At 43.8% G+C, this 4535-nt stretch overlaps 1 pseudogene; it reads right to left on the bottom strand.

The window, feature by feature from the left end:
- Nucleotides 1–2065: 2065 nt before the first annotated feature.
- Nucleotides 2066–2639, bottom strand: LOC119038762 (60S ribosomal protein L12-like; annotated as a pseudogene).
- Between the last annotated feature and the right edge of the window lie 1896 nt (nucleotides 2640–4535).

The raw sequence follows: 4535 nt of genomic DNA, 5'->3' as shown, positions 1-4535 counted from the left end.
TGCATTCCTTTTTTTTGGTAATATTACTCTCTTAAATAAGTAGAATTTGTAGATTATTCAACAAAATGTGATTTTATTTTTAATTCTCTGTAAGTAGTTTTTAATGTGAGTCACAAATCAGGGAAAATTGAATTGGATCATGTGTTCTACAGTAAGGGGTGGTGGGCAGACAGGCCAAAGTTAGGTTACCCATGGACATTTAATTTTAACACCACCTTATGGTAAGCTGTACTAGACAGATTTAAAACAGACAATGGATGAGCAATCTTTCCACAGTTTTTCTTAAGTCTTTTTAAGATAGCCTGAGATAATCCCCTACATGTAGAACACAAGGTGTGATATTTTAGAATGGTAGTCTCGGACAATCTCAGGTAAATTAAGATTTTTTATTTTATTTTTAATTGAATTTATTGACATTACTGGGGGGGACACTGATTAATCAAAGTATATAGGTTTCAGGTGTCCAATTCTATCTGTGGCAGGTATACAAGATCATCTGTATATGGTATTGAGTGGTCCCCACCCCAAGTAAGGTTTTTATTTCTTCAACAAATATATTGAACATCTTCTAGGTACCAGGCACTGGTCTAGTTTTCAGGCACAGCAAACAAAATGCCCAAAATGCCTGCTTTCAATGAGCTTACTTAGGGAAAGGGCTTGGAAAATAAAATATAAATACATGACGTGGCAGATAGTAATTGTGCCATGGAGAAAATACAGGGTCAAGGAGCTAGGGAGTATGGGGAAGGGAATGGGTGCTGTTGTACATAGGTAGTCAGAGAAAAACCTTCTAACAAGGTAACACTGGACTTCATGCTTCAAATATAGTGGAGAAGGGAGGGAGCACACTATGCAGATAACTGAGAGAAATCAGTTTCACGTAGAATTGGAAGTGCAAAGGCCGTGGGGTGGGAGAATGCTTCACATAGTCGGAGAACATCCAGGAGGCCAGGTCGGCTAGGGCAGAATGATCAAAGCAGAAAACTAGGAGATGAGGTGAGAGAAGTAGAGGGGTAGATCACAAAGGGCCTGTGGCATTGTGAAGAATCTTGTTTTATTCTAAATAAGATGGGAAACCACTGGAGAATCTTGAACAGAAGAGTTAATCTGCTGCCATATATCAACACAGTAGGCCATAGTAAAGCAAGGGCTGAAGCAAGGAGTCCAGTTAGGATGCTCTTGTCTCAGATGAGAGATAATTTAGACCCAGGTGTAGCAGAGAAGGCAATCATAACTGGTTGTATTCTGAATATATTTGCAGGTAGAACTATCAGGATTCGCTGGTGGATTCGATGTGGAGAGGGAGGTGAAGAGAAGAGTTGAGATGACACTAGGTTTATGTCCTGAGCCTGTGGCAGAATGGAACTGCTACTTACTAAGAATGGGGCAGGCTGCAGGAGAAAACCAGTTTGGGGAGAGACTGGCAGGTGTGAAGAGCTCAGTTTCAAAAACGTTAAAATTTAGATCTCCCCTAGACATCCAAACGTAAATGTCAAGTAGACAGTCAGTCAGGGAAGAGGTCCAGGCTGAAGGTGGGAATTTAGGGGTTTTCAGTGCGTAGATGACATTTAAAGTGATGAAGCTAAATGAGATCACCAAGAGAGCACATAACCAAAAGAAGAGATTTAAAGACTGGGCCCTGGAGCCTTTCAACATTTAGAGATGAAGGAGATGAAGAAGCAGCAGAGGAGGCTTAAGAAGGAAGCTAGCAAGGCAAAGGAAATCAACAGTTGGGTATCCTGGAATCAGGTGAGGCAAGCTTCTTAAGAAAGAGGGAATGATCAATGAGTCACTAGGATGAAAACCAGGAACTGACCACTGCATTCAGCAATAAAAAAGTCATTGGTGATGTTGGCAAAGTAGTGTTGGTAGAGTGGAGGGGCTACATGCCTGATTGGAGTAGATTCAAGAGAGCATGAGAGGGAAACAATAAGAATAATCAATGTAGAAGTTTCACTATGTAGGAAAGAAGAGAAAGGCACTGGTAACTGGAAGGGGAGATAGGACCGATTTTCTGTTGTTGTTGTTAAGTGATCTTTAATTGAAATCTTTTCCTTTGTAGTTCCTAACTAGCTGGGCACTCCACTACACCACTGCTGATGTCATCTATGATGTCATGAGGGTGGTGGCCATCAACATTGCAGCCCACAGAGGGGCGCATCCCCAGGATCTCTTTAGTGGTTCCAGAGAGTTCTCGAGCCAAAGATCGGTGCCGTATCTGTTGGGCAATGTTGCCGATCTCATCAAAAGTGATATTTCCACTGTGCTTAAGGTTGTTTTGCTTCCTTCTGTCTCGTGGTGGTTCTTTGAGGGCTTTGATGGTCAGGGCAGAGGCAGAAGGCACTGCCTCAGTCTTGGCCCGTCTGTTCTGAATGGTCAGTTTCACTGTGATCCTCAGACCCTTCCAGTCCCCGGTTGCTTTGGCGATGTTATCATCAACCTTTTTGGGAAACAGGCCCAGGGGGCCAGTCTTGGGGGGCCAAGGAGGACATGGCACCGACTTCCCCGTGGGTGCACCTCAGGTAAACGACTTTGATCTCCTTGGGGTCAAACTTCAGCAGCATGGTGGAGGTGGCTGGTGTCAGATGAACCCGGATTCGGGACAACCAAAGAAAGTTGCCCCTTCTCGTCCTCCGAGCTGAAAGCCAAAAGCCAAAAGCCAAAAAAATTTTTAAGATAGGAAAAACATTTTTAATAAGTTTTTTAAGATGGAAGAAATGATAGCTTGTTTGTATGCTGGTTGGAAAGAAGTCATAGAGGGAAGTTGAGGAAGCAGAAGAAAGAGGAGAGGATCCCTGGGAGAGTGTACTTGAGTGGGTGACGGGCTGTATCAGGCACCGCGGAGGAGTTGGGTTGTGACAGGCACAGACAGAGTTCATTCACAGAACTAGGAGGGGAGGCAGGATAAATGCGCACAGATGCAGGAGGTGGGTAGATGTGTTGGTGGGTGTCTGTGGAAGTTCTCTTCTGATTGCTTCTATTTTCTCTGTGAGGGAAACAAGGACATCAGCTGAGAAGGAGGATGGAGAAGGAGGTGATGAAATTTGGAAAAATCGAAGGTATGAAAATAGTCATCTAGAAGAGTGGGGAAATGAATGGACTAGAGAAATGCAATCGGATAGCCTCCTTGAAGTTAGTGGGCATTAATTTTTTAGTGACCACCTCCTTCTCTGCATTCTAGTACTAATAGTCTCCATTATTCATCTGGTTCCTTTGACATGTGACACGTACTCCATTATCTTTTATCTGGTCTTGAGAGTCTCTCCCCTCACCCTCTCTTTCCTAATGATTCATCTGCTTCCAAAAACTGTTCGAGGCAACTTACATGCAACAGAGAATTATTTAAAACCACATAACTAGGGGCTTCAGAAAAAGGGGGAAGACTGGTATGTGTGTGGCCCAGGGCTGCTGCGGTGGTGTGGTAAGGTCTGTCTCATTCTTGGGTGCAGTGTCACCAAGTCTGCCAAGTTATTATACCTAAAACCACACCCTTAGACCTGGACTCTACCACTAATAAAGGTGCTATTTAACCCCCATCGTTACTTTTTGTTTTATTTCTCAATTGATTCTGATGCTGGCTGCTGAAGCCATTCACTGGAGAGTTTCCTGAAGACCCAAAGAATTCAGGCCAAGAAGAAAAATATTCAGAGAACACTTTGCAAGTTGAGATATTGCTGATGCAGATTATGAGTTTTAGAGGATTCAAGGGAAGGATTTGTAAAGTTGAGGAAGACAATGCATCAGATTAGGAGATGTACAGCAATGAGTCCAGGTGATGAGGGACATCTGGGAGTCTTGGGCTTCTTGTAGTGAATGACGGAAACAGGGATAAGGTGTGATGAGAACAATACAGAAGATCTGCAAGGTTGAAACTGTGTATCGGTTGCTGTGAAGTATTCCCCAGACCCCCCTTCTCAGCACCAAGGCACTTATTCCCCTAGCTTCTGGGAGTATTGGTTGCCAGGAGAGGCTAAGGACCTGAGTTCTTGCAAGGATTTTGACCTTGGCTGAAAGTAGATGCCTTGTTCAAGGCCATGCTTCCCTCCACTCCTCTGGTATCCAAAAGTAGGTGAAGGTGGAGGTAGGAAAGCTTAATTCCCTTGCCTCAATTCAGGCCATCTCTGAAGGGTTGTCTGGGCCTCAGAGTTCCCTGAAGGTCTGCTGAAGCTTCCGTTGTATCTGCCTCATAGTTCAACTTCTGCTCTGTCGTGCATTCTTCACTTCCCTGCAGGCGTTACTTCTGAAGACACTGACCAGTAGATCTACCACATAAAAGTACCTACCCCAGAGTTGTTTTCCTGGGGAACCTGGTTGATGACAATTGCTAGCGGAAGTGGTCCTAGGAAGCAAACTCTAAAACAGGACTTTGCAGCTGGATCACAAACCAGCCAATCAGCAATGAAAATGGCATCACTAATGGACAGTAGAGTATCAATAGCTCCTAGTATGCTGTTACTGTGCAAAAGCTAAAACTTTAATCAGTACAGAAGTTAGGATGCGATATCTGTGAAAAGTAATGAGGGCAATGTATCAGG

The sequence above is a fragment of the Artibeus jamaicensis genome, unplaced genomic scaffold (genome assembly GCF_021234435.1).
Source record: "Artibeus jamaicensis isolate MK-2021 breed Jamaican fruit bat unplaced genomic scaffold, CSHL_Jam_final scaffold_474, whole genome shotgun sequence".
Taxonomy (NCBI): Eukaryota; Metazoa; Chordata; class Mammalia; order Chiroptera; family Phyllostomidae; genus Artibeus; species Artibeus jamaicensis.
This window is presented reverse-complemented; position numbering and strand designations above follow the sequence as displayed.